The 26,710-nt window shown below is 36.3% G+C and overlaps 1 protein-coding gene across 6 annotated transcripts in view; it reads right to left on the bottom strand.

The window, feature by feature from the left end:
* Window positions 1-26,710, bottom strand: part of LOC143178352 (uncharacterized) — a 116,053-nt gene that overhangs the window by 31,278 nt on the left and 58,065 nt on the right. The gene's annotated exons all lie outside the window — the stretch shown is intronic.

The raw sequence follows: 26,710 nt of genomic DNA on the forward strand, positions 1-26,710 counted from the left end.
GGTTATTATAGTCAGAAAGGGGGAGCTTCTGTTTTTAAGTAGAGAGAACTCTGTTTTTATTGTGGAAAGTAGAAAGTGTTCTCCTTAAGAGGCACTGGTGTAGATAGGAATACAATAGAGTTTTTTTAAATGAATTTTTTAACGTCACATTGACTGCGTCTTGGTTCTCAGCGACGACTATTGTAGATGGAAATAATATGATTGTTAGAGCTTATAGAGTGAGGAGTGTTTTAGAAGTGAAAAGACATTAGATAATTGTTTACTATTGTTGAGGTTGTTGTCTAGAGTTTGACGTATTTGAAATTTAGTACGAGGTTTAGGATATTTAGGACAGTTCAAGAGAATATGTTAAATTTAATTTTGTTGGAAAGGGAGTATCATAAAGAGAAATTTTATGTCATACTTTTTATCTTTTTATGTATGCAAAATTAGCATCTGCACTGCTGTGCATAGCTAATGTGCGAAGTCTTTCGAGAAAAATGCAAATCAGGTACTTCATTCTTAATTTCTGAATAATCTTAATGTGATCAGGAAAATCTCTTCTCATTAATTAAACATTTTACTTATATTTCTGTGACGAAATAAAGAATTATTATACTTAATGAAGTAAAGTATTTGATCAATTCCTGCATCATTTATGAGTAAAATTTTCAAGTCAAATCGCGAGAGAGCTAAAAGTAGAAATTTACATACAACGTTGCAATTAATCTTAGTAATTTCTAGGTTTTTTAAGAACGTGAAAACTCCATTAAGTACAGTCCATACATTAAACGTGAGACTACAGCATGCTAATTACAACTTCCACGTTACGCAATTCGCGATTCGCGTTTTATAACGTAATCATTGTGCATTGATGGGATCCTTTTTTCATAATTGTTGCCAATAACAGTCATGCTTAGCATATAACAGATTAAAACCATTTATTAGCTTGCTAAAACGAATTTTCTTAATTTCAGAGTTTTCAACGTAAACTAATACACGAACAAAAATAACCACTATTAATAAAAATTAAATGTCCTATATGCAGAAATTCTAGAAGCTAAAATAAATAAATTTAACCCCTTTACCTACCCTTAACATATTTACAAATAAAAGGCTGCAATTGAAGAATTCAACAAATTTCAACGTTCTTCATCATTAACAAAATACCTAACTCGTTGGTAGCGTCGATGTTCGATACATATTAATAATTCCAAAGTACTCGAATAATCGATACTTTCTGGACAAATGATGCCAGGGAAATATCGAGGCTGCCTGAAATGCAGTGAGTGCACTGATCGGAAAGCACTTGTTCGGGGAATTACCGCTTAAAAGCGTTTCCCAATGTCATGAAGCTTGCGCATAAGGAGAGGAACACATGGGAAATGATCGATCGATTTCCCTGGCTAAAACGTCGGAGAGAGCTCCTGGCGTGATGAGGAGGCGTCGGATGTATAGTGCAAGCTTCAAAAGCCGGATGAAAAGCGGAAAAAATCGTTCGTAGCATTCGTGTGCTGAGTTTCAGAACAAATCATAGTTTCACGTTCCAATCTTTTTTTCGTGAAAGTTTTTATAGCTCCAACTTCGATATGACTCTAATTTCGGGAAAGTTTTATGAAATTATTATCTCTTGGAATTTTGCATATAATTATGATTATGAGGAAGATGTAAGCTTTTTATTGATGAGGTTACTTCGGTTTCGAGAGTAAGTAGGAACATAGGAAATATTTGAAATTGGTAATATTTTTTGAGTTACGACTGACAGTTTCGAGAAACGGAAGTCTATCTTTGCAGGATGTCCAAATTTAGTGTCTGGTTTACATTAGAGCGCATAGCTCGTCTCGAGTAATCAAGATTTGTTTTCGTTTGCAATACAGCTGCGAAAACAGTTTGCGTTCACTATCGAGCGTTTATCGAGAAGTCTAGATCGTTGTCTTTTCGCGACTTGTGCGAATTGGACACATTCGACATTTTTCAAGCGTTTCTTTTTTTTATTTAAAGAACATAGTATTTGCAAAACTCGTTTTTTCATTACCTATTGTCATCCATTAATATTCATTCAACAATATTATATTAACCCTTCCATTCTCACATGATTTTATTTTGAAATATTTTTGCTTCGTTTTTAATTTCACTGATAAAGTAGTAGTTGAGTGAGATTTCTGAAAATGTATAACTTCCAGAAAGTGTAACACTGCAAAATTTATTGACACTGAAACTTCATATGAGAGATATTCTTTAAGATAATAGAAAAATAGTTACAAAATTGTTGTCAAAAATACACGAACCTTTGATGTTAATTCTTCAATAGAGGCTTGTAATATGTTGCTTTGCAAAGCCATTAACATGTTATATAACCTAACAGTATTCTCAAAATCGATCATGGCTGGGTGCAATTCAATTACAAACTGAACGGAGTTTCCTTCAATTTTATAATCGACTTCCCGTATATCGATATTTAAACCTGATAATTCTGATAATTTGGCATATTCACGATAAAAGATAAAAAGCTTATCTGTAAGAAGCTCAAGTTATTATATCAATTCCACAAAAAGAGTAAATATTTTTTTACAGAATGAGTTGAAAAAGTATCTTGAAGATAAAAGATGGTCGTAGAAGGCAAAGATGTGTATATCAGTAATTAAGCATGAATGACTCTAAATATTCATTTTCTTGAAAGTGAAAGATTCTTATTTATGGACTGATCTGAACATATTCATTCCTCTTACGATAATTTCTATAAAAATAAGTAAAAATGTAAACTTTAATTAGAAAATTATTTACTAATGTGAGTAGTTTATCGAATTAGATACATAGAACATTTCATCCACTAAATAGTCTCTTCTTAATTCTCCACGAGCACCATTTATTACTAAATTACTTCCATTAATGGTCTAGGTGATACACTATTTATTTCCCCAATGATGTGTTCCAACTCACTCATAGTATTCAGCTTACCACCACGAATTATCAACAGCTTATCAACCTAGTAATTAACGCCCAAATGCAGGCTGCAGATAGACTTTAACATTTGTAATATCTCTGAAACAATTATTCAGTTACATTCAAGATCAAATTTCCACAATTCTCGTACTCTGGTAACCAGAATCCTCATTCATTATAAACTTATGTGTAATACCTTTTTTTTGAAACAGAACAAATATTCCAACATTTATTCTAAAATAAAACATACAGTTCTTGAAACGAGAAAGTAATTTTTGCCCCATTGTGTTTTAGTGTCAAACTCTTTTATCTTTTTCGCAGCTGTTAAATGCGCCAATGTCTTCGAAAATATTATAACTGAGGAACGAAACCGTAAAAGAGAAGCTATGGGAGAGTCGGACAGAACCAGCGGACATTTTCTGACGCCGTTGTCCGCGCTCAGTGAAATGCACAACGAGGAGCTTCGAGGTCTCGCGTGAGATTTCCATATGGCATACAAAGACGTTAACGGGACCTAATGCTGTCGTGAAACAAAGAATAGACAGAGAGGAACGTGTGGCTGGCCTACGCGCGTATGCTCCTTCGGTTATTAACGCTCCAACAACGGTTCACCATATGTGTGTTCATGAGAACAGGAGTCGAGTGGACACAAAAAGTATTTTCACTCTCGGAGTCATTGGCTCAATTCACTGGATTTCTCTCCTGTAGTTTCTGTCATATGTCACCTTAAAGCTGTTTGTAGCTTGAAAATTAAATAATAGCTGGAGTATAGTAGAGTGTTATAAGAATACTATTTACTGTTACGATAAATTTTGAAATTACTTTGAATGAATTCTGTTCCTGAAAGACAACGTGACCTAAGTCCTTATTTGTTATATTTCAGGAGAGCCAAAAAACAAATGCGATTACCCATTTCTTAAGATAGTATTTGAAGTAATTTATAGTACTAAATTTTCTTCACTTATAACCTATCTTAATTAAATGTCTGTTATTCTAATAGAAGGAAGAAAATGCAGTAAAAAATGGACTTGGGTTGAATATATGAATTAAATATATTTGGGTTTAATACTTGGGTAGAATGCAGAATTAAAATTATTCTATTCTGAGTATACAGATATTATACTACAGTAGGAACTTCGTTAAACAATTCAAGACCAAAGTCAGAACTAAAGTGTTCCTTTAATATTCAATAATAATAATTCAATTATTATTCAATATATTATTCAATATTCAATAATAATTATTATTCAATAATAATAATATTGTCGTAACTCAAGAACCCGTTTCTTTTTTAATTATGTTATTTTGTAATTGCATAGACTTGCATACAAACCTTAAAGCTTAATCATTGCAACATATGCTTATTATTATAACCAATTAAATTTAAAATCAGAATCTTACATATAATAGTACAATTCCTCATTCTGTGTTTTTGCAACATTTTTGTAACAAAGAAACTGATGTCCTTTAAACTAAAACACTATAAAGAATCTACCCGCTATAAACTCGTCACTCGACAGTAACAACCTTACAGAACACTCAAAACGTGTTATCTTTTCAGGAGTGAAAACAAGAAACCAAGAACTGGAACCAGCAAGCTTAAAACGAGAAAACACTCTACTCCCTAATCTCAGGTCCTTCCTCCCTGTCTACCAATCAGAGCATTTCGAGTTAGGAACTTTCGAAACAGCAACATCCCCTTCAATTTCCTCTTTAACCCCAGCAAGTCTCTGCACCGTAACGACAGACCTTTGATACATTTTCCGATAGATCTGAACCGCAGCGCGGAATTGAAATAAAATGAATTTTTCGCGCGCGCGAAGCGTGAAGCAATCGCGCTGCTCTCGAATAGTAAACAGGCGTTGGATATTTTAAAATTCTAAACGAAAATATGAGAGAAGTGCATCGTACTCGGGAAAGAGGGTCAAGGAGAGGCGGGATGATAGAAACGAGTCTACGCGAGCACAAGAGGCTCTCTTCCGATGATGGAGATAGGGAGAACCGACTGCAACGTCCGATGGGATCGATTCGAACCAGCGGCTCTAGCTTTTAATGAAATTTCTTGTCTCGCGAAGGGACGTCCATTTGTAACATTACCATCGGCCCGTTACGATGCCTAGGCACACCGACGATGAAAAACAGCGTACGATTGCCTTATACCGTGGCCACGTTAAGAAACACAGGGGGGACGTATATATCACGCCCACGCGATATTTTGCAATGAAACTCGGTGTATAATTTAAATGAAGTCCTTGCACGCGATCCTAGGCGATCGGAGTAGGAGAGACTGAGAATATGATGGTGGAAAGTGGCGATCTGGTAACGGTATCTCTTCGCTGTAAGCTCGCTGTTATATTTGCTATAGCTTGGAATTATTCGATGCTAATGAAGTTTGATTTTGGACACCTTAACTTGCATCCTTGATCAGGGAAAGTGGGTTATTAATAAAGGAGTTAATTCTAGAGGTCTATTACTGGTTATAAACTTGTGGCCAGTGAGCTGTGTGTTTATATTGAGGAAACTGTTTGTGGAATTCATTAAGGGTTGATAATCATACTTTTGGTACTACGAGCAGGAACAGCGTCAGTTTGATAGGAATCTTATGGATTTGTACTTTTATTATTGGATGTAATGAGTAGATTGTGAAATTCATATTATTCAATTTTATGTTTTTGGAAACGGGACTAAAGAAAAGGAAGTAAAACAAAGATTTTATCACTTTTTAAATATTGTACAATATTTGCACAGAATGTGCATTTTATACTTTGTTGCACATTTAATCCCCAATAATTGCATAACAATCGCAACCTAGTGATCACTTAAGTGGTGAAATATTTTCTGTTTATTATAAACTAAAGTCACTTAAATTTAATTTTTGAATTTCTTATTACGAACAAAATTTATTTAAACGGAATTATGAAGCAATTTTTGCAACACTAATAAGTCTCATTTTTCTATGAATCGTTTTCGAGATCCCAGATTCTTTTTCATTTAGACAGAATTAAGTCGTATGACATGATTAATAGAGTAATTAAGTCCATAATGTAAGATAATAAATTCTGTTTTTGGTAAAGCTACTTGCAATTAGACTAAATTAATTGAATAATTGCTACACACGTTGCAGATGTTTCAACATGCTGCTCGAGTAAAACTACGTTAGTATTTTAAGGGTTATGAAATATTACTTAACATACAAATGCAAATAGAGTTGTAAAAGTAAGAATGCGGAAAAAACGTTAACTATTTAAACCCAAGTAACAACTCATATAGCACCCTGAGATCTATTGCAAGCTTTTAGTAACCATAAAAGTCACTGATATAATCTCTACACCCTTTCTTCTTGTACTATATGATCCATTAGCAGCTCATATAATTCCCTTATTAACTAGAACATTTAACGACACCAAGACCGCAATCACATTAAAATTCTACAACTTTCACAGATGATTACCGACAAATATAGGCAGTCAATTGCTGATAGAAATGGTATACATGATTTCGAAACTATTTAACAGCTTCCTGTTCAGATTAGAAAGATAGAAGCACCGTAAGCTGAAATGAAAAATTACCTCTATCTAAAATCAGAATCACTGCGAATGTACTGTTAGGAGTTTGCAGCTAATACGAGATGATAGTAGAACTACTAAGTGGCAAGAATAAACCCTTTACTTTACGTCTTACTCCTTGCACTATCTGATAAAATATATTTCAGGTGAGTCCAGAAATATATATATAACATTTTTCATTATTACACCTGTTGTTAAGAGTGCAATAAACTTTAATCATAACAGTTTTCTGCATTCTTTTTAGACCCTTTTCCATACCATGAGGTAAATGTCCCAATACCTAAACGTTTAATACGTCAAATGTCCCAGTAAGTAAACAATCTAAAACTGTATGCTTCGATATTTTAATTGTGAGGTCCCAGAAACTGAGGATACTATCATGAGAGACACAAAAGTGCATGTCTTGTTTGAAAAACACATAACCAACTAACCAGCGTGTGCCACTTCTTCCTACGCCATTTTTCATTTTCGCATGACACCTTGGATTCCAGTTACTTTTCGACTCAAGCAACTCGAAGTCAAGTAACTTGACTTGTGTGAGCACAAACTTAACATCAAGCTACTAGACTACAAGTGGCTTGAGTATACGTAGCTCGACGAATCCGAACAAGGCTTACCATGCTTATTGTACACAGTGTGCACACTTTTCGTGCATTCCTAGTCACGACCAGGACATCATAGCTTCTCGGTAACGCGTCGTTACTCAATGCAACGCTGGTGGAATGCCATTGGCATAAAGGAGGGCCCGCATTTCCGCGTCTCTGAGCAGCGGACAGTGGTCAGCGAGCTTAACGACGCGTTCCAAGTGCAGTGGTAAGCGGTTGCATAATGCCAGCGCGCGTCTCTGGTGTCAGACGCGGGCAGCCACAGCGACAGTAACTTCAATTACGACCCCCGTTCGTCCTAGTCGCCATCACGTGTCCTCCGCGTCTTTTCTCGCGGCTCGGGTATCCGTGTCGTCAATTGACGCAAATTGGGGGAAAGCCGCGCCGAAGACGAGGGCACATCCGCCATTAGGCGGCTAAAGACCTCGAGCCGCTGCTTCTCAAGCGCAGCGCACACGTGCAGCATCCGCGATGCACCGAGGCCTGTCCTGCACTTGCAGACGCCTTGGCTGCAACGCGTTCAAGAGAATATTTTTTCGTTAAGAGCTCTTCTTTGCTTTGGTACTCTTAGAGTTTTAATTTATTATAGGGACTACACGGGGTGATCAGTTTAACTGGAGAATTTTAATCATAGCAGTTTTTTGCATTCTTTTTAGACCCTTTTCCATACCATGAGGTAAATGTCCCGATACCTAAACGTTTATTACGTCAACTGTCCCAGTAAGTAAACAACCTAAAACTGTATGCTCCGATATATTAATTATGAGGTCCCAGAAACTTTAACTGAGTGTTGGCAACATTTATTGTTAATGCTGCCAATACTCATTAGAAGGTTTCCAGTTAAACTGATCGCCATGTGCATGGTGTATGTACAGTTTCTTTTATCGATGCAGAATTTACTATAATTTGCATTTATATTAGGACATTGGAGCGTTTGAGAGTTTGTTGTTTTCTATCTTTGCTTATAAAGGTGTTGATGAACTGTTTTCTTTTTTGTATTTAGATAATCATACTACATAGTTGTAGAATGCTACATCCTTCTTCAGACAATCACTGTAGGAAGATACAGTGGCAGATAAAAGAAGGGTTAACGCAACAGGAGAACACTATAAAGAGAAATAATAGAGCGTATAAACACGAATATATCAAAATAAATGGACGTTAACAATATGAAGCACAATATATTACTAACAATGTACAAATAAACTTATATAAAAAATAATGTGAAGTAAGTAAGTGAAACACACCTTTTAATTACAATAATAAATAATAAGTTTGCTGTGATTAATATCAGTGTACAAAACACTCGCAATTTTTCAGCTCAATCTGTAGTAATTACGCCATCTTTAATACCAAATATTAATGTTTGAATTAATATGTAATTTCCATAATAAATATTAATAAAAGAATAATGTTCATTGAAAGCACCTGTCAACTTCGACTTCCTCTTTTTCGGTTCCCCTGCAAACTCGAAGAATAATCTGCGAATATGTTGTAAAAGAGTCTGCTACGACGGTATTGTTGTTAGGCTAATAGCATCAATTACGCGCTAATGATACACTAAGGTCGTGGCAGCTTTGTACGTACAAGCTAGGCACGAAGTCGGTGTAACTAATTTTACGGACCATTAACGCGAGAGTCTTCTGCGTTCAGAGCAATGGAACATGTTCAAGGAACGATCACAGCCGGTGAAGTAATTAATTTAACGAGAGGAAATGATTTCGATGAGTAACTGATACAGTAAAATAACATTCTATGATCACGAGAGTTTAATAAATATTTCTTCTCAGAGTTTGCAGTTACTCGCTGCACTGGTTACTGTAATTATTGTAAACTGACAAGCTACTTACAATAAGGAAAGTTTAATTAACAATTACTCTTCATTTGAGAGGTAGAGATGAAGTTACCGAAGGTTCGCGAAACATTATTCCACGTGGTTAAAAGTGCTTCAGGGATTTCATAGCAGCAGAATTTTTGTTATGAAAATAACTTTTGAGTTAAATAATAGTTCATGTGGAAGAAAGAATCTCAAGAAGGAAATTACATATTCATGAATGAGATCACCATTGCACTTGTTTATTAGATGCAGTCCTTAAATTGCAGTCCACTTTATGGCTTTGAGTTGCAAAGCAAATGCAAAATATTCCGCTACTCCTGCTAATTGGACTTCCTCTATGGACTTCGAGATAGTGTTACGCACATTCGCAAATTCTTTTTTCTTTTCAAAGAAACGCGAAAGGCAAATAATAAAACCTGTTCAGATTTTCCACTATTGTCTCTCACTCTCGTCCTTGTAAAAAAACTTGAAAAAGTCCTCTGAAATATGAGGTTCGCTAGGAGAGCTCTTCAAGTGTAATATTAATAACTAAATTTACTCTGTACGTGCCAATTAGAAAATTATCCAGTTTCTAATTATACTGAAATTTTTAAAATATTATCAAGTTTCCAAATAATCAACAGTTCAAATTTTCAATTGCATAAATTTAGAAATTTTTGAATTTCTACATGTTCTAATACTCGAGTTGTCAAATCTTCAAATAGTAAGATTTCTAAGTTTCTAAAATTTCAAGTAATAAGACGTTTAAATAAAAATTTTCAAATATTCAAATCTTCAAAATAACAAATATTTAAATATTCAACGTTATATCACTACGAAATTTATTATTACGAAATTATGAGATCGTCAAATTCCTCAGATATTTCAATTTTTAACTTTTAAATATTGGAACATTCAAAGCTTATCATAAATTTTCTAATTTAAAATGCTGAAGATTCAATTTTTTAACTTTCAGATTACCGATGTTTTTTATGTTGTCATTCCAATTGCTGTTTTCCAATTCCTTTAACTCTGTATTTGACTTCTAAGAGCTCAACAAAATAATTCCATCTTGGTCTGGCAACGATTAACCAATGACATACGCAAAAAGAATACTGCTTTTCACTATGATGCATTCACATTTATCTGTCCAGAACCAAACGTGCTAACAACATACATCTAAAGACTTTTAGGTCGCGTGTAAGAAGAAATTCTACAGTGAGCGCGCTTTGTTTAGTTCAATGCAAATGTTATGAGTGCTCAGACAGTCGCTGGTTCTCGTCTACTTCACTCCCATTCACTTCTGCGATGGCTGTGTAATTATGGTAAATACCAGCTTTCTATTTAGAGGTAACTATGGTCTTGAATAACCACGCAATATCCTTTAACGCGTAATACGTAAGGTCGTGAAGGTGGTGACACCAGGGAATCGAACACGACCAGGGATGTATCAAAAGCATCAATCGATTTCTGGCTTGTGCGCAAGCTGACTGCACGCTTGGGATCCTGAATAATGAAACGCCATTGATTCTGAAGTACCTGAAGGTTGATTTAATGATGAGCCTCTGTGCCGCGATGGCTCAAATCGTGAAACGTAGAGGAATGCTTGTAACAGTATGAATGGAGTTATGTAATCGAAACTGGAATTTGAAATATAATTGGAATGAATTATTGAATGTATAAAGTGAAGGTAAAGAACGAATAACGATTTCATTAGTTGTGTTATCGATTTTGTACAATTTTTTGACAGACAAATACCATAGATACTATAAATAGAATATTGTATGTTAAAAATTTGAAAAAGTGATTCTACATACTCAAATAAGACAGCAATGAAAATAGTCGAAATTGCGATTGGGGTTTCGTTTTCGTGTTATAGGCGTAAAGTACAAGTGAAATGTGTCTGACTCGAGACTTATTCTACTGACTTGACTAATGCACATTCGCAGTGGAATAACTCCTTAGTCAGACACATTTCACGCGAATTTTAGACGTTTTTGGAACAACTGATAACTCTGAAATGAGGCTTCAAAAGCAATTTCATTATTCTTGATTTTCGACCTACTTGGACGTGTAAAATCACCCTTTACATTTTCTGACACATATTGTCAAACACTCTGTATAATAACTCTAAGTCACAAAATTTACGTTTGCAATAAACTTGAACAAAATGTGGAAATCGATTATGACGAGAATATTTGAAACATAATATAATTGGCATAGTTTTATGTATTAATGATAAACTAGTAATAGTTTAATGATAATCTGCAAGACTGCTGAAGTAATTAAAATAACTGGATTGAAAGTGATTGTATATAAATTGCTTCATCTCGAGAAATCATTTCTCCAACGACAATAAACTCATCAGGTTCTAAACTTTCTTAGCATATCTGAAGTAACTACTCCAAGTTTTCACAACGAAATCACGAATTTACGATTTTGATAATCAACTTTCTTCTATCGAGTTATGATGGAATTCTATTCAAATAATTTTTCTACGAATATAAGAACTATATTCCCTACTTTTTCAAATTTTCCAATTGATCTATACTATCATACAATCGTATTTGTTTAAAATAATCGTACGAAATATTCTCAAAGAAAATTTGTTCTAAATTAAAGAAACTTTAATTCAGTAGTTCCACGTCTTTACTGTAAGTAACCAAAACCTTCTCGAGTTTGCTGGTTTAACCCTTTCACTAATCACTAAAATACAAAAAAATGGTTTAAAAAATGTTCGATTCCTTAATGATCAAAATAACTTCTATTTGTAACAGACACATCGAAACCACCAAATATTAAAAACGATTTTCGCTCGGCCCATATGTTTCATTCGTGCCCCATGAGAAATCCCCTGGAATCCATTAGGACCAATACTTTCAAGATTACTTCTCATGGGACACGAATAATACATACGCACCAATCAACCAAAGAATTACGAGTCACAACTTTTCAACAAAAATTAGTGCCATTTTTCAAATATCCATAAAATCAACAATTTTCATAACCTTAAAATACCGCTAAAGACTACAGTACCTATATCAAAATTTCATAAAAATTCTTCAAGCTGCTCCAAAAAGTACGATTTCTCGTGGATTGGGCCATTGACGAGTTCCCCTTGGTCAGGTGTCGCGGCGCAGCTCGGCGCCCCTGGTGCATGGGCAGTGCACGTGGCACGGTTGGTTACAGTTACACGTGGGCATGAGAGCTGAAGAGCGCCCACACATCGCGGATTCCCGTTCGTCCTTCAAGTTTCCCGCCTGCCACACACGCGGTGTTCTCGCTTCGACCGTGTCCGCGTGTCTCTCTCCTGTCACTTCGTCATCTTCTCTCTTTCTGACTCTCCTGTCCAGTTCACGTTCCCTTCGCTCGACGCAATCACTCCGCCGTGAACGGCACAAATACGTCGCGGCCCCGCTGCAGAGTCCACTTCAACGCTTTCAACCCACTTCGACGATCGGCCGCGTAATATTTCCCAGATAACGCGGGAATATTGTTTCGGTGAATGGCACCGCTGGGAAAGCGACGATTCCTCGCTGGCTGACCTATCGATCGGCGCGATGCCCCTTAATCGAACACCTCGAGCCCGTCCCCTCGTCAGTTGTCACGATAACGAGGATTAACTGGCACAATTTTGGCCAAGTAGACCAGCCACTTCCTTCTGCGGTCGAGTGGAATGTAGCTGATGTCAGTTAAATGGATTTCGTGGCTTCACTCGTTATAAGCTCGCATTGTTTGGGGGGAATGGATATATTGGTGTTGGGGAGTTTCATTTACGCTGCTGTGTATAAATATGGGGACAGTTTTATGTTATTGGAAATTCATGAAATATCTACAGTTTTTTATTTGTACCAGCTGCTATCAAATATTACTCTCATCGGTATTTGTTAACCTTGTATAATCGTCTGAGATAAGGTTTATAGGTGAAATTATATCATAGAGGTTTACTTGGTGTATTTTATATATTGCAATAATGGGGAAGTGTTTAAATACTTGTGCATGGTGGTGGAGATCTTTGAGTAAATGAGAAACAGTAGATAGATTTGACAAAGAAGTCATGATCGTTGCAAGTTTATTGATGAGTCGCGAGATTGAGGAATATTATAGTGTATTTGTCGTCGAAAATGGCCAATGGCTTATGAAATATTTAAATTTTTACAGAAACAAAATTGCTCCGTTTGCAGTACCTTGTTGAAATATTCAAGATTTGCTGTTATGAAAGTGGTGCAAGTTCAAAATATTTTCTAAAATTTATGTTTTCGTTCTTTTTGTGATCTAGCCCATTTTTATACGACCAGTTAACAAAATAACTTTTTTAAAATTTTGAACTTTAAAATTTTAACAGCAGTTTCATAACAACCAACACATTTAAAACTTTGAAACTTTGAAAACTAGAAATTTAAAAATTTTTTGATTGAAAAATTATATAATTCAGAGGTTTGACTATTTCACTATTGAAGATCTTCAGTATTTAATAATATATCAATTTCAAAATTTGAATATGTCAATATTTACACTGCAAAAAGGTGCCAGTAAATCCCCACTACCCAAGCCATCCAGTCTTTCAGCGTAATCGATTAAACAGAGTCTCATAGTAATTATTTCACGAGCATAATCGCGATGGCCATGTTCATCGGCCGCTGCGCAGGAGCAGGTTCATATCAGAGGGGTAATTGGAATTAAACCCCTCTCGACTATGCGAGTCACTTCTCCCCGATGAAGATTCCCCCCCAGTGTGGCGACGAAAGTAGGTCGAATACATACAAGGGATACAAAAAGCAGTGGGTCGCTGGGACAGCGAGGGTAGCTGCTCGACAAAGGGACGCGCGTCTTTTGAATGCCTTCCAACGTGTCGAGAAAGGGCGTGTCGTTATCTCGACTTCTGCCCGTTCTGAAATTGTTTCAGAGGTAGATGAAATTCAGGCAAGGAAGCGTTTTTATCGTGAATCTTTGATCAAGATTTAAAAAAGCCTGTTATAAATGTACAGCGATCTTATCGCAAAAGGAAAACAATAGTAATTATAATACATTCTCTGGTAAAGAAATTCAAGTTCTAGTTAGAACAAAAATTTACTAAATTGCTTATTTTCCTTTTTCTCTTCGTTTCAATTTTCTCCTTTTTCCTTTATGCATTCTAAATTCAATATTCCTTTAAAAGCAACTTTAAGTTCTCTTGAACGACGACTCTTCGACTCAACGAGGACTCTTGTTACTGTAATACTTGCTTTTCTATTGAGAAAGTACTTTTGAAAAAATCTAAGATTATATTTAATTCATAGTTTCATAAATATTTCCGGATATTTATTATATACATATCGCAGATGTATTTCAAAAGTGACACAACTAGTGATCAAAACGTGATTTTTTAATTACAGCTATACATCAGTTTGGTAAATGCACTTCTATTCATTATAAAAAGTTTCCTAGTTAAACATCAAAATTATAGAATTTATTCAAAGAACTCTTCAAATGTAAATTATAAATTATTTAAATAATAACAAGGTATCTGTCTATATAAGATAACTTTCAGCAAGTAAAACTACTCTTTATTTTATGTCAAACTTATACATTTAGCAAATAATTTTTTCTAAACTCATAAATACTGTTTTGCTCCCCCTAAAAAAACATACTTTTTCAAGCTGTGCTACTTTCAATATACATGTGCCATATATCGAAGCAAGTATCCTAATATATCCAAGTGAGAATGTGTTTGCATTATCCATAAGATAGCCCTACAATTATACAAAAATTGTCTTCCCCTTTCATCGCACGTCAAATCAACTACTTCTTCCATAAAAACCCAAAAACTTATCACCTCATTCACTCTGATAATAATTAGACCCCAATACGATTCTCATCGCGCAATCACGACATCACGAAATGCAGAAACGGTTACGTGAACATCGATATATGTTGTGCTCCTAAATTCTGTCGGACAGACAGCTGTTACACCGTCTAAAAACCTTTCTCCAGATTCCTTTCGCGAGACCGACACGGTGTGCAGAGCCTCGTGCAGGTGCACGAACACGCGAATCGATTCGCGGTGTCACGGAAGGAAAACCTACATGCGGCACGATTTCGTCGCGGCTTTCGGGACGAGATAAATGGCCGCTGGCACCAGGCGGCAGCGTTTCGTAAATAAGCCGGAAATGCTGGCCCACCTTCCCAGCAGCGACCAGGTTCCGTAACACCGACGAAGGACGAGCCATGTATTCATAGAACCGCCGAAAACTTTTACACTCTGTGGTTGGGTGGCTGTTCTTCTTAGCCAGACATTCGCGGTTCTTAAAGGGTAGACGAAAAGTTCGTCTTGTGAAACATTGATACTTCCCTTTCGCAGAGGACTTTCCTTTGGTAAGGGCGGTTTGATGACAAAACTTTTCGATTTTTAGGGAACGTTAATTTCAGAGTGAAGAATAAGGTGTTTATAATGAGAGGGATTTTATGGAGGTTGGTTCTGGAGTTAGAACTTTCTTGGTTGTTTTAAGAGCAGTGAATATATAGCTTTGAAATCAGCTTTTTTTATATTTATATTTTCATAGGTAAATTTCCTTTTTTTGATATTAATTGATACTGGATATTTTTGGGGGATATGTGGTTATTATGCTTTTCGTAGAAGGATATTTCTCTAATGATAGAATAGTTAGCTGTTTTGCTCTTTTGTTGACCATATTTTGTATCAAATTTAGTTACTGAACTTCATAAAATGTTTTACAAAATTTACTAACTGACTTCTGTAAGACATACTACTTAAAATTTGCAGTAAATTCTATCGATTTTATTAGAATTACTAGAATTCTATTAATTTTAGTAGAGCTATATTTTACAAATTTTACAATATTTTTCTTAAAATTGTACATCTGCAAATTTTTAATTTTTATTAATTTTCAAATTCATAAACTTTTATACAAAATGTACTTATACTTCTCTATTATGTTCTTCAGTTCAAAAATGGTAAAACGTTTTTACAGTAGTTTCTTTGGTAACATACTATTATCAACTGTCTGAAAATAATTATCGACTCTAACTTACATTCACATAATAACTAGCGCAGCTCGTTCATTTTTGCAAAAGGTGTAATAATATAAATAATATAAGATAAATTGTTATCATTATCACTAGGATTTTTCCTTGACTAAAAATAAAGAACTTCTGACAAAAATTCAAGAAACTTTCTATGTACATAACCATCTATCCAAACAAGTGCTGTAAACTGTAAGTACTGGCAAATGATGATTGTGCTCAGAGTCCAATTTTCCTTGAGCTTGCTTGATGATACTTTCTATTGAGAACAAACTCCAATTGTCTATCATTACGTCTATCTAGATTGCTTTAACGATTCCTTTCACGGTGCTGCTAAATTCAAGGATTTCCTTTTTTATAGTACAGTAATAGAAGCTGATACAGAAGAGCAATTTTAAGTTAAAGATAGGATAAAAATTAGAACTCTATACTTTTGTAGAAATATACGTGCAGTTTTAAAAACACTAGCTTTAGCACAATGTAATAATTAGGTGTATAAATAATAGGTTGATTGGAAACCACTGTCTGATTCTTAAGTACCAAATCTACTTATTGTTATTAGAGAAAACTAGTTCATGCACAATCATGCTCCATGTCATGTCCTTACATCAACAGTAACTGATCATTGTTCTCCTGAATTATGTATTATATGTTATCAAAAATCTGTATTTTTAACACTCTGATAAAAATAGACATAAGTACATTAACCTCAGCAGCTGTAGCTCTAATAAAAGTGAGCGACTTTTATCGAATCTCATTCCTTGTACTAGAAAAACACTAAAATAAAGACCCAAGTTCTGGTCTAAATTGGTCTAAACAGTGCGTGAGAATTAAAGTCATCGATCGTCGATGAGCCTCGCGAGTTCTTTCCATGAGCGTTTCCTGTTCAAAGGAATTCAGCTTTGGCGTGACAAGCGTCAACGAAAGAGTCTTTTTGCGACACGAACGCAAGTGCCGCGGATACTTGTCCTAACAACCGACACTTTGCTTTCGCTTTGTGCTAAAATCAAGCAGGAGATTAACGCAGCGCATAATGCGAATACTTTCAGGCGAGCGTCATCGTCCGTAAACGTACACGCGGAAGACGCGTCATTATTCAAACGAGCGAAACGTCACTTCTGCCTGATAACCGGCCACAACTTTAATCCGTTCAACTCGAACGATTAATCCCACGATTCTGCAATGACGGTTCGCTCATGTGTACTATTCAATTAATTTGCATAGCTGGAAGTACTAGCTTAAGACGGCAAAGTGTTAGGGGTGCTCAGTTTATTTATTTGATTAGCCAAAGGGACGAAGTACTCTATTGAAAATCCGGATGAAGAAGGTTATAAATCGATTAATAGTGTTTTATAGTTTTATAAGGTTTCTATAAATAATACTGGTCAAGTACAATGCATCTATATGTGCAATAAAAACTGTTTTGCTTGAACACTTTGGGTGCCATGCAATATTCCCTAAAAAGTCTATCATATGCAGTGATTCTAGCTTAAAGTAAAATTGGTTTTAACTCACTTTTATGTTAACCTTACAATGCTCCTCTTTTTGTAGTAAGTTTAATTATGTTTTGTTGGTAGCATTCAGAATTATGTATCTTAATTAATTGTAATCGTAATCATATATGAAAATTAATATTATTCATAATCATAGGGTTCAGTAATTTCAAGTTTTAGCAAATATAGTAATGAATTTTTAACGAAGAAGCCTTATATGTTTTTAACGTTTTGAATTAGTCTAAAAGACTAATTACTAGTTTGTGAAAATGTCTTCTTTCTGAAACTCTTTATATTAATCTTATTTGACTGTCCAGTTTGTACTGTATTGATTCCCTACTCATACTCTTTAGTACTGGCTATCGTTGAATCAAGAAAAATTTCTTCAACATACGTTTCTTCTACATCCTTCACGAAATTTCAAAAATATTAGTGAACCTCTATATCTAATTACTGAATCATGTAATCTGTGGTTCCTATAATTTTCTTCTGCAATTACGTTAGATAACGTCTATGTTAGATAATACACTAGGTAATACCTTTCATACTTTTATTTTTGTTCTAAGGTAATTGAATTAAAATTGAAATAAAATTAATCCGAAATTGAAGTCTTAAAATATGTTTTCATTTAAACTGAAAAAATAATTTCATGCCTTGTTACTATATAATTTATTTTATTTTATCACATTATATTAAATAGTAGAATAAATCACATTAGCAATAGAATTAACCGAAGTGAAATTCATGCATTAAAATATGATTTTATCAAAATTGAAACAATGTTTCTTATTTTATCCGTAATTATACTCAAATTTTGAAACTCTGAATATAAAAGAAACATTTGTCGAGTGATTGTCTGATGCAACAACAGCCATTAATAACAACAGGTGTTTTATAGATAACATCGTTTCCAGAATAATCTGACGAATGGGGTTCGTGATTAAATGGCTTCCTCGTTCTCTGACGTTTTGTGTAACAACTGAAACTTAGAAAAGTCACCAGCGATAGATCAGAACTGAGAAAAGAACGACATTAAACGAGTATAAATACCGAAGTATCGAAGCTAGAAGAAAAACAGGAATCCGAGAAAAAAAGTTTCGCGATATTTATACAACGCAAGGTTTCGGCAGAAACAACCAATCCAGGAGCGAGAACCGGTGTTCGGAATCTCGCGTTCACGTTCATAAATAAATTCGAAACTAGCGACCCAATTCCAGAGACGCGATTATTTATGCAGTACTACAGTCGAGATCTTACCAACTTCATCAGGAGCTCAAGTATAGTGGATGATGAAAAATTGACGCTTACAAGGCTTCAATAATGAAATTGCTGAAATGAAAATGAAGTGATTGTTCCTTGACTTAAAATTCAATCCAAAGATTTTGAAGTAGTTCAGTGACTGAGTCTGTTAAACTCAGCTCATTCATCAGCTCTGTGAAATGTTATGAAAGGTGAAGAGAATTTATGGTGTCTGAAGATCGGAGAATTTTGCTTTGCAAGATTGAGAAAAATATACACGGAATGGTGTCGGTTTTCTTTATCTTCTGAAAACATTATTCGACGTCAGAAAGTCCTTTAAAGTATTGGAAATTTGGGAATAATACTTTAATACTTCTCAATTGTTATATTATAAACTGCTGCTCTCTTTGAAAATTCACTTTGTATCTTCTTATTTTAAAGCTACAAATATAGGATCCCCTACAAAATATTTAACATAAGTATATAAAACACTAAGCTCATCTAATATGCGAGTTCCAAAATTATTCTCAGCTTCAACTCCCAAAGGACCAAGAGAATAACACTCCCTACTTTTCTAACAGAAAGGCACGTAAATTCTTACATCTCTTAATAATTTCCTACTTACATTACCCTACTTTCAATCTGAAACCTTGTTTACCTATCATTCTAAACCTTGAACGTGACATGCCCTTTAAGACCGATTAGGCAAACCCAGTAATACCTCCACTTTAACATCCAGATTTCTGCTCACTTTAACACTCATCAGTTTCCCCACCAGTTCTCAAAGTGAGCCTCGATCCCCTCATATTTCGAATACAGTAAATAAAATCCTCAAAGAGACATCTCGGTACAAAAGGCTATCCACCTATCTCGAACTTCCAAAACACGACACTTCACGTGCACTGACATAACAACATCCCTTCAAGCCAGCTGTATTCAAAACGACACAAAGTAACTTACCCACCCATCGCTAATTCAGAATCCTCGAGCACAGACGCATCCCGAAACCAGGGAAATCATTCGCCTGGGGATCGATCGCGCGTTACTCATTTCCCAACGACGGGGCGGCTAAAAGATTACGGTAATTGCCTTGGAGGCGAGTCAATGGGCCGTTCCGTTATAGACTCGGTCGCCGCTCGCGCGGAGTATTCGTCAGCCTAGGTGCATGAAATGGAATAAAAGGTCGCTGTATAGGTGGATGCATGCCTATAGCCCGAGACACCGAATCGGAAGCACGTGTGTGTGCAGTCCGACACCGAGTTCTCCCGACTCGACTGTCGGTGTTCGATCAATACAGCAAGAGAGAGAGACAGGAGAGGTAGACAGAGGAAGAGGGGACGAGAGAAGAGAATAGGCAGAGATAGGGGGTATTGTTAAACCAGTGGACACCGCACACCACTAGAACGACACTTGAAACCGTCGATTTTGCGCCCCTTCTCGGTCACCTACTGATACCTATCAACATCCACCACCAAAATACCTCCCCACTCTCGACGAGATGAACTGTCTCTCGCTGAAGCAATCCCCAGCGTTGTAACTTCATTCGCTAGAATTACTCTGACGATGTGGAACGACTTTACTGTTAGGACTACGTCGGAGGAATACCTTTTTAGACGGAATAAGTGTCAAAGTTTTGGAGATATTGGTTTCGATAGACGATGAAGACGCCCCAGGCGAGCAGAATGGGGAACCAGATTGTCAGGCTTCCTGACGGTACTCTTTATCAATGCTCGGAGAGTGAACTTGAATCGGGGACTGTTTTAGAGAAGCATTCCGCATGAATTGTTCTTTTTCAGAGACTGCACCGCCCTTGGAGACATCGGGAGTTCTTGGGTCTGGTTTAGCGGAAGACACTCGAGAGTATCGAGGTACAAATTGGCGTAGGAGTCTTTCAGTGTACATGGGTCCTCGTTACCTTCCTGAAGAATACGACTAATTTTATTTTCTTCAATACGAAATAACGTGGAAACATTGTTGGGAACTTATAATAAATCGATTATAGTTTAACAATACAATATCGTTAAGATTTTTGTAAATAACGTTGGTTACAATTGAGGTTACAACTACCGCGACGAGATGTATATTATCTAGCAATAAATATAACTTATGTGTAACATTACATTCTCATTGTCAACAAAAATAAGAGGGATGTATAGAAATTGGTCCTTGGAAAATGCTGCTTCAGGTTTTGACCCTCTGATTGTTTAGCTCGAGAGAGGCATCAGAATATCAAGTACTCCACAGTTTGGTACAAGTGACACTCGGATAGGTCGTTGTTCTAGTTTATCATTTTATATTTACAATTTTGTTTCGATATAAGCTCGTTGAGACTTTCGTATTTTCCTCGAGCTATTTATTGTTTGGATACAACCTCGTGACTTCAAATTAATTAACAGTCGATTCATCTATAGAAACTTCAATTTTTTTTCTTAGGAGTAAGGGATAGTTAAAATAACAATTTTATTCATTTCTTTTCCTATTGTTTTTTATCTAAAATATAAAAAAGACGAAGTGGCTTAATTCTGAGATTATACTAGATTATCAAAGAGTTAAGTAGATCAGTTATTTTGTGGGAAAAGAATAAACCAGAGTTTTTAGATTATCAGATGAGTAAGCCTGGTTTTGCACGAATTTGTCCCTTCGAATAGAAACTGTGATGATCAGTAAGCTATTCTAGATGAAGCTGTTACAAAACTCTTATCAAGGAGATACTCTGCAACTAATAGAATGATAATAGAAAACTGGTCATTGAACACTTAGTTATTAGGACTACGTAATGCTAGCCGTTTAGATGAGATAAACGTTAAAGTTTTGGCGATATTGGTTTCTATAGACACTGGAAACCGGCAAGAGGAGGAGAATGGAGAATGAGATTGTCAAGCCTCCTGACAATACTCTACAGCGACGTTCCGAGAATAGATCGCGAACCATTTTAGAGAAGCATTCCACGTGAATTGTTCTTTTTCAGAGATTGCATCACCCTTGAGGGACAAGACTTCCTGGATCAGTTCTGGCAGAAGATACTCGAGGGTATTGAACCACAAATTGGCATAGAATTCTTTCAGCGTTCCTCGCTCTCCAAGAAGTCTAGTTCTCATTTCCTCCGACACGAAACGTAGCTTTCTTCTTACTACAAGCTCAGGGCTTGGAATCTTACAACTTCGAAAGTTACAAAAAGCAAGAAACTCGTTCCAAAGATCAAGAACCTGGTATTTGGTACCAGCATCTCTAATCTGTCCTCTCAAAGACCAGGACCAGGTACAATGGCTAGCTTTCTGCTAATATTATGTTAATTACGAGACAACTATTTGATAACGACTTCATAACAGCTTCGTCCAAAGTAATTTAGTTAATTTCCATTCCAAAGTACAAATTCCTATACAATCCTTCATTTAATAATATTAAGGACTCTGGTCATCTTAACCACCAAGGCGCCACTTAAGGTCCAAGGCAGTATGCTTAGTAGCAGAATTTTTCATTTAGCACTTTTCATATTTCCATGTCATTTCTGTATAATATTTTGTCTTCTACACTACTTGTACCTCCTCAGATAATTCACGTCAATATTTACCTATAACCAATTCTTAATTCTTCATAACAACCTCACCGAAATATATTACATACTTCTGAAGTATAATCACTCTACGATGTCTCTCTCAGCTTCCCAATAAACTACTTCCAAGAAAGCATGAATGTGCCATGTGAAGCTGCTACGAAGACAACAGTGTAGGGCGAAAACACTATCGACGAGGAGCTGAATGAAAACCCATTCTCCCGTTTAAGCGTCGCTTTCCTTCGATCCGAAAAACCTTACGTAACCTGGTCGTCAAGAGGAAGACAGAAAAAGGAGGAACAGCAGGGGGAAGAACAAAAAGGAAGAGGGTAACAAACGAGCTTGGGGTAGCAGCGAGCACGAAAAAGAGAAAGAAGGAAACTTGGCGGCGCGTCAAGACCTAGAGGGCGCCACAGAGGACCCCAGAAGGAGAGAGAGGAAATATAGAACAGAAATTAATGCTCGACGGGCCTGGCTGCGCTGCCGATGCGGACGGACGGAAGTTGATGAGAGTTACGCAGGGAGAGGGCACGAGGAGGATGGCCGGAACCCCTTTTAGCTCGCCATTCGTTCCACGTTTCCGTTACAGCGTCGCCAGCGAAGACACGCGAGCGTTCGCGCCAGTCGCGCCGTAAAAGAACAGTTTCTGCTATTGTTTATTCATGAACGCTCCGTGCAAGCGTGTCGCTCCTAGCGTGAAAGCACACCGTCGAAGCGCTGCGTTGGCAATTAGACGGATGAATTTAAAAGTAAAACGAATCGGCGATCATCCGATTGCTTTCCCAGATTGTATATTTATTCAGAGGAACTGTGTAATTTAATCGTCCTCGTTATGTCTTCTGTCGGGAGACTTGTTAAAGTCTTTTTGCTTCTGGAGCTCAGATTACGTGCAGAGGAAAATAAGTATTTAGAAGCTACTGTATAGAGAGGCAGAAGAATTCAGTAAAATTGTAAAATCACATTACTGGCATTGCACTTAATACAACACGAGATATTCTAGTTTGCCTGTATAAAGGAGTATTGGCGTAATTCCTTTCGTGTGAAAATCGATCAAAATTGTCACTTCAACTTGGTTAAAATTGTGTTTACATAGACAGCTTCGATCTTCGAACTTCAGGTTGATCAACTCGGCTACACGACCAAAGTTATCTAATGTAAACGTAGCTTTAGCATACGAAAATTGTCACTCGTACAGGATGGTCCATTTAAGTAAGGTCACCTAGATATCTTCTTTTCTAATTATGATGACACACCAAATATTTTACATGGAATTTGAATTATATGGAGGGACCAATATATTGCAAAGAATGTTTTTTTTCAAAGTCTCAAATAAAATAGTTTCAAATTAAATATTTTTTACATTGTCACAATTAGAATAGATATGTAGCTAGCTTTATTTAAGTGGACCACCTTGTATATGAATGATACAAGACAGTGAACGTGTTAAAAGAAATCACCCTTAAAAATTTCCCGCGCATCGCAGTTTAAATCCGCGCCCCACGAAATCGAAGTCGAGGACGCGCTACCTAATTATAATCGCCGCTTAAAATATATGAACCTCCGAAGTATCCACTGGCAGTGTACTCCGAAGCCTTATGGTAGAACGATAATTTCTTTTCGCTCTGTTTATGGCGTTCACCGACCATCGATCGATAGGGAATTGCGTGATGAACTAAAAACGCACTACAACCGTCGGCGACGGTGCGTGGCTTCAGCTCTAAGAGCTGCCTTCAGCATTTCTGACTCGATTCAATTTTCATTCAATGCTCCATGCATCCCTGTCCTACGATCTTGCCCTCTGCCAGTGCGATTACGAAGACAGATGGGGAAACAGCGAACAGAGAGGCAAGGGGAGGAGAGAAAATCGCAATTACGTGTGTGCGTCGAAGAGCAGTGCTGAATGCGCGCAGTCTGTCGAGGGAAAGTGGCATGAGTCGAGGCAACGTGCTTCGGTGGTCTAATTACAGATTCGACGATGCACCGACGGGGGAGGGTCACGTTGTGGTGACCAAAAGAGCGAATTGAAAACTCCTCGAGGGGCTAATTAGAACAAACGCTGAATGCTGGCAAGACGAAGGAAGGAGCGAGGAGCGAGGAAGACTCGCTCGCTCGTTGACAATCTGTTCGCGTGAGCGTGAAGCATGGTGCGCTTTTCGAGAGGAAATGCATAAATCGAGACGAGTGAAAGGGATTCTAAAAGTAAACGAGACTCCACTCCGGCAGATGAATTCGAAATGAAAGTGCTCCCTTTCTGCTTGCAGACGGCCGCGAGTGCGAACCTGATTTCGATGGTCGGGCTCGGGTGCGTCGCGTTTCGATTGGGTCAGGCAGTGTCAAGAAAAGGGGGATTTGAGTTTTGTGTCTTGAAGCTGTGGTTAATGGACTGGGGAAGTATTGTCGATTTTTGTTATTTGAATATTGTGGACCTTATTAATGAAAGGAAAATTTTGTAGTATTGACAATAATTTAGGTTTTAGTAATTGAAGGCTGAGTTCCATTATGTTGCCTTTTTATTTTTGATAGAAAAATTCTCTTTATTTATTAAATTAAAGTGTGATACAGTTATACATACTTTCTGAGCTTTTATGTTTTGTAAATTATTTGATTTATGCACTGCATCTCTTAATAGTTAAATGATGAGCTATAATGGCGTTGGCGTTTTGCTTTGTGGCAGGAAAATTCTCCCTCATTTCAAATTAAAGTGTGGTACATTCGTCCTTTCTCTCTTTTATATTTTATAATAATCATTTTTTATCTTCAATATATGTTATTCTATATTAATAATTCAATACTCCTTTCCCTCTCCAGAATCTCTGCATATTATCTCTCCTTAACTTTTTGTAACTATCATTAGAAGCAAACTATTCTTTTCATTGAAGCAGCAAAAGGTAATGAATGATTTTTTATTTAAAGAAATTCAAGATATTTTTTATCAGTAGAATATTTACAATAAAAAGAGAAAAGGAGTGAAGATAATTTAAAATTGCAGATACTAGTAAATTTGAGGAAGTAAATATTTTAGATAGTAAACAAAGTCAATTATCTACTTGTATTACTCAACTGTGATATGTTCCCTCCTACGCATTAGAATATGATAAGAAAAGTTGAATGACCTGGAGAGTATTCATCACTGATTAAATTATAAGCAAAAAATGCTTAGACAGTATAAGTTTCAAATGAATCTTGCCAGAGATTAATGATTATTGGTTTTTCATGACCAGTCAATGAGTTATTTACTTGTATAACAATAAAACTAATTTTAACTACATTGTTGTATTATTTGTACGTTAATAATGTTTCATGTATGTTTAATGTAATATTAACCATAGTATGCTTTCATTATTGATTTAATAAAATCGTTTCAATATTCACATCAGATATACTACTATTAGACCTATAAATCTATTAAGAGCCATACCCTTATTGATTTTATCATTTAAAAATTTAGACCAAAAATTGAAATCTATTTGTATGTTACTAATACACTAATTCTACGTTTAATTACAAGAAATCATTCCCAGTAAAATTCAAGAAATTTCAAAATCATACAAATAACAAATGCATTTGTATATAACACCTCAATCACGATAAATGAAACAGATCAAAAGGGAAGCTCAGAAGGCAAAGTGCACACCATTTACACCAAGAATATCTTAAAGGCCATTTTCATCACTTGCTTGATTGTTAAGGTGCCCTGCGAATCAAATGATCTGGATTGCTCCCACGACGTCTGTCCATCATCTAATGGACTGCCCCATGAAGCCTAATCTTACAACTATCGCCCCTTATTAAATGTATCTTCCCTTCACATTTCGTTATATCATAATCTCTCTGATGGACAATGAAGAATATTGAAGCCAAAGTAAAAATATGACCAAAATATTTCATGAATTAACTTTAAATCTTGTAGTAATATTCTTCATAAAAAAATAGGAATTTACATAAACATCCACAGTCTACTGCCCACACTGTATACGAGACATCATCACTATTTTATTTTACCCACAATTTGATCACTGACTTCTATTAACGTTTTCTACCTACTTCTCCTTAAAAATACAAAACATTCCTACCAAACATTCTCAAACACCAAGAACCAGCAATTCAAAATTTCAACAAACATCAACAAACATTCCCGCTCAACCAATCACCCCCCAATTCCTATCATACAACGACCTGCGCCAGGGGTCAACCCGAGGGCCCCGCCAATCAAGCGAGTCTGCCAGGTGGAAATCGTGTTCATCTACCTCGAAACGGCACGGAGGATTCGCGATACAGGTCCAGCCGTTTATCGTGGTGGACGTTCAGCGAAATAGAAAATCGAATATCCCAGCGGTCGGTGTTAAATGCAACCGACCTTAACGACGCCAGCAAGACGAGCGCAACGAGAGACGGGAGAGCGTCGAGGTTGTCGCAGTAATTATATCGGCAGCATCATCGTCCCTAGATCGATGCGGCTATCTTTCACGAACAGGCATAATAGAGCCGCTGCC

Source organism: Calliopsis andreniformis, chromosome 4 (genome assembly GCF_051401765.1).
Source record: "Calliopsis andreniformis isolate RMS-2024a chromosome 4, iyCalAndr_principal, whole genome shotgun sequence".
Taxonomy (NCBI): domain Eukaryota; kingdom Metazoa; phylum Arthropoda; class Insecta; order Hymenoptera; family Andrenidae; genus Calliopsis; species Calliopsis andreniformis.